Source organism: Apium graveolens, chromosome 2 (genome assembly GCF_009905375.1).
Source record: "Apium graveolens cultivar Ventura chromosome 2, ASM990537v1, whole genome shotgun sequence".
In the NCBI taxonomy this organism is placed as follows: Eukaryota; Viridiplantae; Streptophyta; class Magnoliopsida; order Apiales; family Apiaceae; genus Apium; species Apium graveolens.
The window spans coordinates 86702780-86719975 of record NC_133648.1 but is presented as its reverse complement, the minus strand read 5'-3'; the positions used below and the strand labels follow the sequence as shown (position 1 = coordinate 86719975).

General features: G+C 35.0%; 1 pseudogene; it reads left to right on the top strand.

Moving 5' to 3' along the window:
- The first annotated feature begins 1864 nt into the window (after positions 1-1864).
- Positions 1865-1955, top strand: LOC141709936 (small nucleolar RNA R71; annotated as a pseudogene).
- The last annotated feature ends 15241 nt before the right edge of the window (positions 1956-17196 follow it).

Sequence of the window (17196 nt, the reverse complement as noted above, 5' to 3'; positions counted from 1 at the left end):
ACCTAAAAAAGCATACCTCAAGTGTTCAGGTAATGGCTTGAGCTCCAAGGTAGGTGCTTCCTCTATTGATGGTTTGAGCTTTCCTTCAGCATTCTTAAGGTCAGAAGTACCAAGAGATTCAAACGGCATGTCCAGCTTTCGCTTCCAGGGAGAAGCGTTCAGATATTGTAATTGCTCGTTGCCATCTTCATCATCGCTGTCAAAATCCCCCACTAAGGCCTTTTCCAATGCATCAGACATTAGCATGCGATCGAGTTCCGAAGTAACCGCAGAATCAATCACATCCACTTTTAAGCACTCCTCATCTTCTATAGGGAATTTCATTGCCTTGAATACGTTGAAGGTCACATCCTGATCTTGTACCCGTATAGTAAGTTCACCTTTTTGCACATCTATCAAGGTATGGCCAGTAGCCAAGAAAGGCCTTCCCAAGATTATGGGAATCTTCTTATCTTCCTCAAAATCCAGAATAACAAAATCTGCAGGAAAGAAGAGCTTATCCACCTTGACGAGCACATCCTCCACTATGCCCCTTGGGTAAGTAATGGAACGATCAGCCAATTGTAGAGATATGTATGTGGGTTTTGGATCAGGCAGATCCAACTTTTTAAAGATCAACAACGACATCAGATTAATGCTTGCTCCCAAATCACAAAGGCACTTGTCAAAAGTCAGATTACCAATGGTGCAAGGAATAGTGAAGCTTCCTGGATCTTTCAGTTTTGGTGGTAACTTTTACTGCAGAACAGCGCTGCATTCTTCCGTGAGAGCAATGGTTTGAAGGTCATCCAGTTTCACCTTCCTTGAAAGAATAGTCTTCATAAACTTCGCATAACTAGGCATTTGCTCCAGAGCCTCAGCGAAAGGTATATTGATGTGAAGTTTCTTGAACACCTCCAGAAACTTCCCGAACTGTCTATCCAGCTTTTGTTGCTGCAATCTCTTAGGAAAAGGTGGTGGAGGATAGAGCTATTTCTCCCCTGTATTAGCCTCAGGCAGAGTGTGTTCAATAGTAGTCTTCCTTGGTTCCGCCGCTTTCTCCTTTTGCTTAGATTCTTCATCACTAATTTCAGCTTCTCCTTCTTTTGCCTTTTCAGCATCAGCAACTTTTCCAGACCTTAAGGTATTAGCCTTGACTTGCTCTTTAGCTTCCTTCCTGCCTGGTACTTCCGTGTCACTGGGAAGAGTGCCAGGTTGACGATTGAGCACTGCATTGGCTAATTGACCGATTTGATTTTCCAAAGTCTTGATAGAAACCGCCTGACTCTTGCATAACAGCTTAAGTTCCTCAAAATCAGCACTAGTAGGTGCAGCTGTACTTCCCTGTTGAGGATATGATTGCCTTGTAGCATACTGCTGTGGATGCTGGAATCCAGGTGGGTTAAACTGTTTACTCACTCCTTGCTGATATGGTGGCTGAATAGCATTCTGATTATTCCCCCAGCTGAAATTTGGATGATAGGTCGCTGGCACAGGCTGCTGTTGTCGCTGATAATTATTCACATACTGAACATATTCGTTGACAAGAGAACACTGATCCGTAGCATGAGAACCTGCACAAAGCTCACAAACCATAGCTATTTGATTAACTCCATATGTAGCCAGAGAATCAACCTTCATTGATAGCGCTTGGAGCTGGGCTGCAATAGCGGTGGCTGCATCAACTTCCAGAATACCTGCTACCTTGCCTGACGTCATCCTCTGAGTTGGGTTTTGATGCTCATTTGCAGCCATCGTCTCTATAAGATTATACGCCTCAGTATAGCTTTTAGCCCATAAGGCGCCTCCAGCTGCTGCATCGAGCATGGGCCGAGATTGGGCCCCCAAACCATTATAGAAACCCGTGATCACCATCCAATCCGGCATTCCATGATGTGGACATTTTCTCAACATTTCCTTGTAGCGTTCCCAAGCCTCGCACATAGATTCTGTAGGTTGTTGCGCAAACTGAGTATGAGCACTGCTCATAGCAGCAGTCTTTGCCATCGGATAAAACTTCACCAGAAACTTTTGCGCAAGATCTTGCCACGTAGTGATGGACCCAGCTGGTTCAGAATGTAACCAGTCTTTAGCCTTGTCCCTCAGTGAGAATGGGAAAAGCCTCAACTTGATAGTCTCATCAGTCACGCCATTATACTTAAAAGTGCTGCAGATCTCGACAAAATTCCTTATGTGCATGTTGGGGTCTTCAGTTGCCGCTCCTCCAAAAGAAACAGAATTCTGCACCATCTGAAGAGTGCCCGGCTTGATTTCAAAGGTGTTAGCTTGAATAGCCGGATGAAGGATGCTTGACTGAATGTCATCAATTTTAGGCCGAGAAAAATCCATAAGAGCTGGATCAGCTTGAACAATACGATCTCCCATGTTTACTGGTTCTTTCCACTCAGTTCCTGAATCTGAATCCTCAAAATCTAACTTCTCCGGAATATCAAGAACTTCGTCTGTCTCCTCAGCTGTATCTAAAGTCCTCTTGCGAGCACGAGAACGAGTTTGCATAAAAGCTTGCTAAAGTACCTGAAACACAACCGGAAACAATAATTAACTACTACGTCCTAATCACTGAGTCCTAATGACCAATGATGGTAAGTACATAAACTAAACAAATACGCCGAGTCCCCGGCAGCGGCGCCAAAAACTTGTTAGGGCGAAATCACGCACTAATATTCACACAAATATACGCGTTCGCAAGTAATATAGAATACTTTCTAGTTCGTTCCCACAAAGACTCAGACTAAATTATTGTCTAATTAAACTCACTCACCAATGTATGATTACTTCTCAATGTTAAGACACTAACACTTAAGATTGTTGATTAAATATTAACTACAATTAACTGCTTAATTAATCACTTACTTAACACTTCAAATTATCAATAATAAAACACTCATGAGATCACAACTTCATTATTACTTCCTTCAATAGCCATTGTTATTACCTTTAGCATGTGACAGTGATGATATTAATCGAATAACACAAAACTGATAAAAGCCAACTTTCATTGTACTAATACCATTCTACCAAGCATCCACAATTAAGATAGAAGTTGAATAGTCATCAATTATGTTGAGTTCCTATATGTCTACAGAAATTGACAACACAACGATTTAAGCACAAGTTATTCCTTTTGATTACATAGGGCAAATAAAACTGTTAGAGTTACCCACTAATCATGCACAACGTACATGAACCTATGCTAGCATGGCAAGTTCTAAATCTCAAGATCCACCGTCGCTTCACAATAGATTAACACCCTATCTTATATGTTCGCGACGCACATAAGACGAATACGCACAACCAATACTAGATATCATACAATCATCACACACTAAAGTATTAAACAATTACTAAAGAATTCCATAATAAATCCGTTGCAACCCCATGATCACGATTAGCCCATAATAGCACTTATCGTCATCATGGGTTCATATGAAATCATAATAAACAAACACAAGAAAATAATAACTAAACTAATTATATTAAAACAGAGTACGTCACAAGAGTAAATAAGTTCAAAGCAAGAAAACTAGCATCCAACGTTACAACGAAACAAGAATCACAAGAAAATATGCTTCCTCTTCGTTGTGGTGTGCTAAATCGGTCTTCTTCTTTTTCTCCTTTGCTCCTTGCGTAATACTACTATCTTCTTCAATCCACACTTGTGAAAACGTCTCAAATCTACTTATATAATAGTCCCATAAAACTCAGATTACATAGAAGTGGAAACCAAACAGAAGTAGAAGTCCTGAAATAATATATCTTTTTTCCCAACCCTGCGCGGCCGCTCAGCATAGCTGAGCGGGCGCTCAGCTTCCTGCGCGGCCGCTTAGCTTTGCTGAGCGGGCGCTCAGACCTCTACTGGAAAAAATCCTGATTTGCTCCATTTCTTCGCCGTAATCTGCCCATTTCTTTCCTCACGCAATGGTGAACACATGCCAAGGCTTATTCTTGATGATTCCTCCCCCGAAATGCAACTAATACCCTGAAATGCATAAACACTAGAAAAACGCATCAAATACACAAAATACATGATTTTAAGACACCAATTTAAGCCATTTTAAGACGCTCTAAGTGGTATAAAATGCCACTTATCAAGTGCATATAGGCCTAAGTACCATCCGTGTTTAAATTCGGGTTGTAAATAGGTTAAGTTGGTGAGAATATATTATAATGAGGATTATTATTATTATTATTTATGTAGGATCTCGAGACGAGGGTAAACTTGCCATAAAGGTCGAGTGAAGCTTCCAGTTGCTCCTACCAGTCAGACCATACCAGCCTTTCTCAAGGCAAGTGATTCAACCTGTCTTTCGTATTCACTGTAAATAGTTCATATATATATATCAATGCAATTATCCTGAGTCATTTTGATATATTTAAATCAAGCGTATCTTTTGTTTATCTTTGAATCATATAAAAATGCCATGAACCCTCGAGTACGGATTGCAAGTAGTTCAAAAGTCATATCATGATAGTATATTAAAGTAATTTGAATGCCATGATAAAAGAAAGTGTAGTTATAACTCTTGGTTGATTCTCTTGATTAACTTGCTGATGATTCCTAAGTATTGATATCTCATCCTGATACTTGAATCCCTATAGAAACTTACCTTGAATCTTGAAAGCCAGATATTTATCAAAGTGATTCCTCATTGATTGATACCCCTCTTTCTTATCCTAAAGCTTGACAATTCTGATATATCCTGAGTTAAAGATCATTTCTTCATACCTTAACACCCTTAGTATTATGAAGCTTAACTTCTTGATGATCCACCACCTGTACCTTGATGAGAAACCATTACTTTAAGCCCAGTTTGGCATTATCCCTTCATATTATCCATTAGCCTCACTAAATTTCCTTGTCCAAGTTTTGACATATGAAAACCTTTTAGTTACCCTAATAGAGTAAAGTTTTGTGAATCATGGCCCTGAGATTTAGTACCATATTTCCCGTGTTTCGAGTTGATCTATAATCCCTTGATAAAAATGTTTACTGTTAAAAGAGATTTTTTATAATTCGGCATCAGTTTTTGAAATAAATAAAATGTGGGTTTTCAGTCCCAAAGGGGGATAAATGTTTTCTTTGAATAGTGGATCTGGACTGAGACGCGAGTCCTTTCCACACTTATATTAGGCTTAAAAGTTGCCTAGGGATTCCCATTAATGTTTTAGAACCCAGCGAGGTTCGGGATTACTTCGCGGCTGATCACCGGCTGTAATCCGTAGCGTCATAAAATGATTTTGATTAAGATATGATTTTGAAATTGTTTTGATACAAGCAAAATGATGCCATTACCCAAAGTTTTATCTCTCGTTATCATTGGTTATGTCTTCCCATTGTCATTCTCTAATGTATATCTCGATTTATGTTTTGTATCGTACTGTTTAGCACTTGTTGAGCATTTGGCTCACTCCTTGCTTTACCCTGATATTACAGCTAGCAGCTATGGTTAGATTCAAGCAGACCGCCCATAAGACCTGTGATGCTGATGTTTATGTTCGAGCTCAGGCAGAATAAGAGATAGTAGTTTTGTGTGAGGACTCGATATTTAAAATCAGCTGTAATAGATGGTAGAGTTGGGCTGTTCCAAACCCTAAACTGTAAGATCTTGGATTTGGTTATGTTTATTTATTTTTAAATAATGTAATAGTTATATTTAATTTTGCTGGTTAAGTTGGGGGTGTGACACGTCGAGTTATAGATCATCCGTCGAGTTATTGATCATCCGTCGGGTTGTTGATCATCCGTCGGGTTGTTGATCATCCGTCGAATTCATTGTAGTTTATCCGTCGGGTAGCAATCAGGCACTTGACTTCATTTCAATTATGCAGAATTACAAGACATCATCTATGTAAAATTAATCAACCTATTCTGCATATCTAACTAGAGTCAACATGACTTAAGTACTACTACAGATTCTAAACAATGTGTATGCAGAAATGTGCTTCAGACTTATTGTTACATAAGCTACTCACTCGATGGATAATAAGTCATCATACGTCGGGACTATATTGAGTCATCCGTCGGACTTTAAACCTTATCCGTCGAGTGCTACATAATTTCACTAAGTAAAATCTACCAAGGTATTTTGTTCATGGAATCATCAAGTACACAACATATACACAACAGAAAGTTACGATAAAAACCGTCAAATAATATACACATAAGCTGATTACACTTCAATCATATCACATATAACACATAGCACGCAAGATATTTGATAAAAAAAATTTTCAGAGAAGATTCGGGGTTTAAAATGATTTTCCGGGTATTTAATACGAATTTTTGAACATTTTTCGGAATTGCAATAAGTCAAAGAATCATTTTATAAACAATTACAAGGTTTGAATACCCCAATATGACTTTAAAATCATTTAATAATAATTATCGAGCCTTGAAAATAATTTAAAATAATATTTAAAACTCAAAACTATTTTTCAGAATTTTTAAATCAAAAGAAATAATTAAATTAAATTAAATAATCAATTAAAATTAATTAATAGCTAATTAAATCAATTAATCAATTCAAATATAAATTAATTGACTAATTAAATAAATAATTATTAACTAAAATTAATTAATTAAATAATTCAAATTAAATTTTGAATTAAAAATAATTTTTAGAATTAAAAATTATGATTTTTGGAATTTTAAATAATTAAAAAAATTCTGAAAATAAAATAATCAGAAAATACAATTTTTATAAAATTTTGGAAACATAAATATAATTTTTGAAAAGTTTTAAAACTGCAGGGACTCATTTGCAAAATCTACACAACTATAGGGGTAAAGTGGTAATTTTACCAGCTCCCCTATCTTCTTCCTGTTACTGGCTGGAACTCCATGGTCGCCGCCATGGAGCTTTTTCGGCAGGTTGAAAATGTTCCAGAATTGCTCCAAAATAACAGGGGATGATCCCTAGGCTTCCAGAAACACGTATGCAGAATCAATTTAATCAAAAAATGTGTGGTTCGACTGGAAAATCGATCGAAACTTTCTGATTCTGTCATGATCGTTTTTTCGGACAACTCACTCCAGCTATCCTTCGTTCATCATACATATATCAATTGATTCATTTTTCAGTGATCTATCTATTGGTGTAGTCAATTTAAACTAATAACCCTTAGAGAAAAACACCCAAATCCAATTAAGAACATTTATACTATATTCAAACCCTAATTTCAATAATTCGAAAATCAAACTCAATTTTCTATATGTTATTGAACTCCAAATTCAACATACAATATACCAAAATGATCAAAATAAAATTATCTACAAGATACAATCATCAAATCACACAAATAACATCAAAATCAAAAATTCATACTTTAATCATAATTAAATTCGAATTTAAATAAATATATTGAAAAATACCTTTGATTTCTGCAGTGAAAGTGATTGTATAATCTGAAAGTACTTTTTTACAAGTTTCGATTATTCACACGCTTGATTTCGATTTCGATAACGCCTTCATTTTTAGGTTTTATTTTGAAGAACGCGACGAATATTAGCATTTTCCTCTGTAAATTATATAATTTTAACTGTTTTGTTTATGATTATCTGTATAAAATAAAATATGATCAAGGCTATTTATACTTACAGAATATTGGTACCCCTTTGGATCATATCGGATATAAAAATAGGTTACTTAGCCGCTAAGTAACAATAAAACCGATCCAATTCGGTACCACTTTAGGATAATTATCAAAACTGGGCTTTTTATTATACAACCTACGAAAGGATAATGTATTAGTTTAATCAAAATATCCCGTCTCTCGAGGATACGGGTTTTATCGATTCACCGAAACGAATATTGTATTGAAAATTTTGCGCCGGGATCCGCACGGGTCAAACCGTACTCCGGATCGAAAAAGTCAAAACACGGAAAATGCTCGGAATAATCAAATTAGGTTAGGAAGGAGTTTTCCCGAGACTTACGGGTTGTAAAAATGTAAAATGGTTGAAGTTGGATGATTCCCGGCTATACAAAATAGTTTATAATTACTCAGAAAAATAATTTATTAAACCCATAATTTTTTTATAAAATCATATAACAACATATAAATTATCAGAAAAATATCAAAATTATCTATACTTTATTCTGGACATATAAAAATTAAAATACTCAAATTTTTATCACATATAAACATCCAAACATCCATTCCAATTACCAGATAATTCACCAAAATTCACATAATAATCACATAATAATTATTTATTGATAAAAATAATTACACGATATTTCTCGGATATTACATAAGAACTATCAAGGGATACGAGAATCACATTATGATCATGAATTTAGAATTCTACGAATAAAACCCAAGTACAAGATACAAAGCATAAAGGAGTTATAAAAAAGGATTATCCCGTGAGTCGCTTACGAGGATTTATCACAATAACGAACAAGCGACCAAATGAATACGTAAGCGAATAAATAAATGTATCAAGCCCATGCAACTTCCCATGCAAGCCATGTAAATAAATTAACCTAAGATGCAATTAGAGAATAGTAATGCAAATAGTAATGCAAATAGATAGGTGATGTAGTCAATAATGAGAAGCATGGAAATAGTAGTACTTGGCTAGGTTGTAGGTTTTCACAAAGGCATGCTTTCTTTATTTACTACAAGATATGCATATCTAAGTACACAAAATCAACCACATTCATCCAATCATCCCAAGAAAGCAACACAAAACCTCTATCTCTTTCTCCCAAGAACACAATGCTGATTTTCAAGAATAAGGAGGAAAGAAAAATTCAAAACTCAAGTTCTAGAGTTTCAAAAATCACAAATATTTAACCACAGATCTTCCATATCATAGGTAAGGCTCATACCAAATTTCAAGGCCATTCATTAAATTTTCAATTTATGAAAAAAGTTTGAAGTTGAGGGTGAATAGTAACTCCGAAAATCACTAACTTGTTTTCTTGATTTTTCATGGAAGTTTAAGGCTCCTAAAGCTAGACCAATGCCTCATCAAGGATCTTATGACATTATTAAGTAGTAACAAGTTTCAAGAAAGGTATAAACATCACCCACCCTTTAATTTACTTGAGTCATAAGATTAAGTTGGAGTTATGTTTGAGTGCATGTTGATTCATTGAGTTTGGATTGTAAAAAGTTAGGTTTTGATGGTTGATTGTATGAGTTGATGTTGGTAAAGTTCACCTAGATTTATAAACTGAAATTGTAATAAATATTGAGGATTTTAGTATTGGGTTGTTGGTAAATGGATTTAACGAAGTTAAATCGGAAATTGTTACGCGTATACCTGTTATAATGTCTGTTTGTATTTAGGACCGTTTTAAGCAATAAATACGAACTTTAAATTTAATATTTTTGAACACCACTGGACATGGATGTAAAGGTCTTGTTTTCTAGTTTATAACCATATTTAAATATCGCGCCGAAACGATTTACGAATTAGGAGAAGATTTCGCTTTTGTGAACGTAGTCGAGAAAACCAAACTGCTACCTAGTGCTGACTTTGAGGGTATGATTGAGGCCCTTAATATTGTTTCTTATGAAACTGGGTCAGTAGCTTAACTATACAGTGAGGAAGCCCTTTTTAAATTTTTATCTAAAGATGTTAATTTTTCAATTTTATAAATATGCCGGAGACGAGGTCGCACAAGGAGTGATCACCAAAAACACCCACTGCCTATAAACTGCATCGATTTAATTAACAGTTTCAGATAAATCAACGTTTTAGTGAGCGCGTTCTGAATAGTCAAACTTCGTAGTTGACCGAATTTTTAAAATACTTTTCACTTATTTAAATTCATATTTTCAAAATGAAACTTTTAAGATAATTATTAGAAACACTGAAGAAGCTCCTCGAGGTGGTTTTGTATTAAAATATTAATTTTTAAATTTATTAAAAATATTAGAGTGCGAGTCGCATAATAGTAACATTCGGTTAAGTCAACTCTAGAATGCCACTTTGATCGTCCATTGCGACCAAGGGTTGATAGTTATTTCGAGTAGGTAGAATATCGAAAATTATAAAGTATTACACTTATTAGTAAAATAATTCATTGATGGGATTATAAATCCTGATTAAGATTATGATATTTCTTGATTAGAAAACCGGAACGAGTGGAAGTCGGAAACATATCTTGGACTCTAGGCAAGTTTTCAAACCCTACCTTTTTAAAACTGTTGTGTTGTGTTTATTTTCAAATAATTGCGATATATATATGATGTTGTATTACGATGTTTTACAAATTGTGATATATAATATCATACGATATGGTAATGATTTTGGTATATGAATATTACCAATCTTTAATCGATAATACTAGAGAGTAGCGTTGTATATATGAGGTGTATATTTTAGACCAAGGACCGGTCAGTATAATTTGATGAAAACCCAGAAGTATTCCAGGGGTGTTTTATTTAAGTATTAATGCTAGCGAGTAGCGTGGTATCTATATATTTTAGACCGAGAGTCGGTAGGTATTTTTATTTAAAAACCCGAAAACCATTACGGAGATGTTTTGGACGGTTAAAGTCCATAATTATTTATTCCAAGGGACTCAATGTCCTCTTGCGAAGTATTAAATATCTCAAATTTATTAAAAACGATTTTCAAAGATCGTATATCCTCAACTTATATTTCATTATTTGGACGATGAATATTATTTCAGATATTCATTTAAAAAGGAGAAGTGTTCTCCGACGATTATTTTATTTTAAATTCAATTATTTAATATTTATTAAAGATTAATTTAATTTTTAAAATATAAATTAGTTGAGGAATATTATTCCAAATATTCTTTTAAAATCGAATTATTCGAGGTTTAATTATTTAATAATTATTAATTATTTATTAAATAATTTATACGATTAAAAAATCATAAAACCTAATTTGAAATTTTGTTTTAGAAAATCATTCTAATACTTTCGGATCGTCGAAAAATATTATCTCGACGTATTTAAAACATTTTGACTATAGTATCAAAAGTAATTTCCTCTTAAATTTTATCTGTTGACAACGGTCAACTCATATTATCTTAGTACTTTCTCCGAAAATTCTCGGAAGTTATTAGGTCCTGAAGTATCGTAGAAGGGGGGGGGGGGTTGAATACGATACTCACTAAATTAAAAAATTCTTTCGAATCTTTTGCGGATATATAATTTAGTGTTCGGTTAGTGGTTCCGTGTTCTCGATGTGAATAGTGTTTAGGACAATAAATAAAGAACACGAGATATTCGGGGAAATATATATTCATGTATAAATCCTCAGGGGTGTTGCTACACTCCATTAAATAAATTAACCGGCTACAATTCAAGAACAACAATGTTCTTGCTTCTACAAAGATATACAAATTAAATAATATATAATGATCTAGCTTTTTGTTTGTCCAATGAATCAATTAATGGATAACGATTATAATTCCCCTATAAATATACAAAAGTTAAATCGGGCATTATAATTTCTCCGATGAGAAGTTAAACAGATATTTAATGTGCCTGGGTTTCTCTCTGTTTCTTTGTTTCTTGTTTCATCAGCTCTCGCGAGAGAGAAGATGAACTGAACAATACAAAATCAATTGTTTTATTATGCTTCAAGTGTATTCTTTACATATCAATTGGATACGTGGTCAATTATTTACCACATAAATCAATTGATATATTCAATAAAGTTATGGATAAGATTTAACTGGCAACCAGGAGAGTCTTTCCTTTACTTGCGAGTACATGGAGATAATTAGCACTTAGATTAATCTTGCAAGTCCTTACTGGCGACTACTAGGATTCCTTGGCATCCTAACTGGCGACTAAAGAAGCCACACAAGCTTTACTTGCAACCCTTATGTAGCTTGTAGCTCTAAGTTGGGACCACAAGTAGCTTGGAGAAGGTTTTGCCTTAGTTTTTGAGCTGATTGTGCTGAGTTGCGACCCCTCCACTCTAGGATACGCTAAGTGGCGACCACAAGGCACTTTTTCCTTAGAAACAATACTGAGTTGCGACCACAAGCACCCTGGGAAGTCTTAGTTGCAACTAGAATGGTCCAAGTGCAATTCTGAGTTAGTTTCTGCTCTCATTTCTTCTCAGTTGCTCTTACTAGGTCGACCAACTATGGAACTTAGATTTTGAGATGTAATTCAAGGTTCTTGCTCCTGCTAAGCAATAGAGTGGACATGGTGACTCCTACTATAGGGTATTGATCACTTTGACTTAGTTTCTGTAGAACGCTGTAACGCTTAAACTGTCCCGTCTTCAAGTCTTCTCTCTGAGTCTTCGTATAAACCAAATAACTTTCATATTTTGATATGAATCCTCACTTAACAATCCTTCTCATGATAATACTAATATTTTTTTCACGAACTGTTGACGCCTAATACAACTGGTCTGGTTCAAAGACGACTAACTTCGATTCAGGTCTTCGTATTATATCCTTGATTACATTGTTAAGCTTACAACAACTTCATCATTTCGAACACTGACAATCAATAAACAAATGTACCTTCACTAGAATATTTTATGGTACTTTAGACAACATTTTCATTGCTACCACAATCTTGAATACTTTATTCACTGTTCTTCACTAACGCTTGAACATATAAATGAACTCCTATCAGTGAGTATAACTTTAAGATTGCAGCTGTCTTCTTCAACCTTTGTCTTTTTCCTTATCTTCAATTCTTCAGATTACTATGTTTCGAACACTGTCTATATTCAATCAATGCCAATATATTGAAATTTTCTGATGGCACTTTTATACTGAATCTTTAACACTTCTGAAACCCTGAATGTCTTTAACCTTTATACACCACTGAGGCATGAACATATTAATGAACTTCTTCAGTGACCTCTAAATAGACTTCAAGCCTTCTTCTAATCTTTTAATTCTTTGTATCCGCCTTATCTTTATTTCTTCCTGATTTCTTGTGTAGACGTAATATTATTCACCTATCTTGTTCTTGTGTTAAGTTATCACATATAGTGTTCATACAGGTTCACAATCTCACCAACAATCTCCCCCTATTTGATTGTTAAACCTGACAAACAAATTAATAGAGAGGATAACTTAACTAACAACTAGAAAAAGTAAAGTACCTGGACTTGTAAATAGTGCAACTGGTTTTCTGGATCAAATTCTGCATTTCTAGATTTCTTGAGTAACTAAAATGAAAGATGCTTGTTCCTCTAGCACTGAACTGATCTTCAAGTAAACTCATCTTCATTTCACTGGTTCTTTAAATCTCTACCAGATGACACTTCTCAGTCTTGAAGTAATCATCAACAGCTTCTTTTATACAACCATATTTCCTATTGAGAAGCACATATCTCTCTTGATTCTCTCCCTGTGAGAGTCAACTGTTTAAAAGAGATCACCTTCATTTACCATCTCTCCCATACAATAGGATTCGCAGATAAAAACTAATGGTAATCCCTTTTAGGAAAATAGATTTTCCCCTTACGAAGAATAGTGATGAACCAAACTACTTTTTCTAATAACTAGGAAATCACCTTCGTGTTTACTACCTCTCTCATACAATATGATCTGTAGTTTTAAAAAACAATGGTATAGTGTGGTGTACATATGCTTTACCTTTTTACTGCCATTTGCCATTTCTCCCCCTTAGTTGAGGAATTCTCCAAACTTTTATCCAAACTTGTATGTAACACTTTTTTCCCTTGGAATAAGAGAAAGATTGTATTATGTAGTCTGAAGGAGTTCTCATATTTCACTTGATTAGAAGAAATAGTAAGTCAAAGTCTGATCAACCATATCTTTTTAAATGCTACAAAGATGGCTTCACTGTTGATGATCCTGTTAAACAACCTTCCCCACATCCTTAAACCTCCCAACTATAAGATCACAATTGTTAGGCCCCAACCATTGTTAGGTCCCGAACTATTTAATTTCAATCTATAAACGTTAAGTCCCTAAGGGTCGGGTCCCGATTATAAAAAGATTTGAGTTGGGTCCCTAAGAATCATCTTCCGAGAGATGGAACATACAAACCATGTTTAGGGATATGGAATGGGATTTGGTGTTTCTCTTTCTTCGTCGTTGTGAGTGTGTGATTCTGTTTTGTGTACCTCACAAGTGTTTCACTCTTCTCTCTCCTCGTGTTTACACTCATTTTCACAAGTGTATCACTCCTCTCATAGCTCCAGAATCCAGCTTTACCTACAAGGAAATCACCTTAGACATCCTCAAGGAGGTCACATATGGTGCAATGAGAGTTCACAAATCCCCATCCTTGTTAGACTCGTCAGATGAATCTGAGTCTTAATCTCAAAGTTGCTAGTTTCCCGTTAAGGGTTCCAGATTTGAACTCTGGGAAGGTAAACAATGATCCAAAAAATTTAGCATAAATATCAAATTTCCTTCTAATGTCTGTGAAGACATTTTCTTGTGACTCATCAAGTAAATTTGAATCATTGTTAACAAGTTACCGATCTGCACATATGTCAGACCCACTATCTGCAGATGCATCCACGAGATTTAAGCCTGAGGAGGTAGACACTGACCACTAATATATGGCTATTGGATCAGTATCCCCTCTGAACACCTATAAAGGCAATTGGTCCAATAAAGAACCTTGAACAATCGAATCTGACCTTAAAATTGTCGAAACTCTTATTTCCGTCAACTCTTCCTTTGTGTGTGTTGGGAATTAGCTAAGTTAAGAATTAGGATCTGTCAACCAATTAGGATATGATCAACCATCAAGATATGATTATCCGTTGAAAGCTTCATTATCATCCATTGACAATCTATCCAGTCATCCGTTGATACTAATATTTGAATATCCTTCGAAGCTATAACATATAGTCGTTGATCAGCTTATTCGTTGATAATGACTTGAATGACAAGTCAGAGCTGCGAGATAAATCAGAATGTGCTGATTTATAGGACCGTAGTTGATTTATATATGTATAGAAAGTATAAGAGTTATATTGTAACATAGATTGTAATGGATAGAGATTGATTGTAGCTGTGTAGTATATAAACATAGAATAGGTTATCATATTATATTGTGACACGTGCTTCAATCGAGTATTCACATAACCTAACAGCTTTTAAGAATATTGTTCTTGAGAGAGTTTTGTAACAGTTTATTAAAGATCAATATAAATTGTAATTTGTTCGATCTGTGCTTACTTTACTTCTGTGATACATCGATTTGTTTAGTAATTGTATCCGACCCCCTTAAATAATTACTTTACTGGGAAAAAAGTGGTATCAGAGCGGTCAAATTAACTGTTACTCCCTCAGTCCCTTCCAATTGTTTACATTTCTGAGGAAGTGTCCGGCACGCATTTTAAGGTGCATAAAAAATATAGTTATGTAACTTATTTTTACAATTTTCTTTTTCTGAATAAAAGTTGAATGTTTTAATTTTTATTCAAAAAAACAAAATTGTAAAATAAATTTACAGAACTATACTTTATATGCACCTTAAAATGCGTGTCAGACACTCTCTAAAAAATGTAAACAATTGAAAGGGACGGAGGGAGTATTTGAAAGGATCGAGATGTCTGGAAGTAAGTATGAAAGCATGAAAATTCCCATCCTGAAGAAAGTCGATGACTTTACATGGAGAGTAAAGATGTTGGTGTTCCTGGAAGCTATTAATGATGCATATGTTGATATTATCAAAACAAGACCTCCATACCCTATGGAAACTGTGGCTATGACCCCAGATGTTCCTGAACACTATGTCAGAATAGAAAATCAAAGTGGTCAGATCCTGAGAAGGCTTCAATGTTTAAGGATGCAAAAGTTAGGAATTACCTGCACAATAGTTTGGACAATGTGATGTCCAACAGGGTGATTGCCTGCAAGACTACAAAAGAGATACATGATGCCTTGAAGATACAGTGCCAAGGTATAAATAATAATAGAAGAGCTGTTCTTGTGCAAGAATATGAGCAATTTGATGCCAAGACTGATGAGTCAATTAATGATATCTATGATAGATTTCTGAGACTGCTGAATGATCTATCATTGGTTGGAAAAGTGTATGATAGAGAAGATTCAAACACCAAGTTTTTGAGAGCTCTTCCAGAAGACTGGGATACACAAGCCTCAATAATCAGGCATCAATATGATCTTGATTTACTGACACTGAATGAAGTTTATGGGATGGTGGAAACCCATGACTTGGAGATCCAACAAAGGAAGAATAAAGAGGGTCAGAAGATGAAGGTTGTGGCTCTAAATGATGAGACTCATAAAGGAAAGGAAAAGATGAGTGAGAGGTCAAGAAGAAGGAACATAGTGGAAGAGTCAGATACTGATGAATCATCATCCTGACACATATACTAACGAGGATTTGGAGATCGAACTGGATGATCCTCAAGTTGTTGAGATGGTTGCAATGCTGGTGAAAGAATTTAGAAGGATGAGGTTTGCAAAACCACAAAGAAAAGGTGGTTTTAACAAAAAGTACTATGGAGTTGGCAAAGTCAAGTTCAGAAAAAATGAAGGATAGTACACCAAGGGAAGGAAGTTTGACAAGACCAAGGTGACTTGTTAAAACTGCAATGAATGGGGACATCTGACTGCTGAAGGTCCGAAGTCAACTAGAAAAGCCCCGATAACAACAAACTCCAATAAAGACTGGATGGAGTCATCAGGAACTGACAATGATGATGAATGCTATGCACTCATGGCAACTCATGGAGAGGATGCTTCTGGAACTGATAAGGTACCTTCAGTTGTATTCCCTACTGATACTAATAATGTGTCTGAACTGAAAACTTTCTTATACACTCTACATGTCACTTTTAAAAGTAATACTATTGAGTGTGACAGTTTGATTGCTGAAAATAAGAAGCTTAGAGAAAGGAATCATTTCTTAGAAGCTGAGTTAATATGCATGCATGAAAATGAAAAAGCATGTAAAAAGGCCCAACATAATGAAACTCAGATAAACATAAAATATGCCAGACTAAAGAAAGTTCTTGAGAAAGAAAGAGAGGTGTTTAAAATATGGATGACTTCAGGAAGAAAAGTTCATAGTTTCATCAGTGATAAGAATTGGAAAGAATGTCTAGATTATAATAAATTTACTGATAGGAATATCAATAAGGCTATTAATAACACTACTCCTGTTAAGTTTGTTAGAACTGATGAAAATGGAGTGAATTCTATTTATGAAGTTGGTTCTACCTCTAAGAATCCTGATAAGAAGAAAGCTAAACCTAGAGTTTCTGATAAAAAGAAA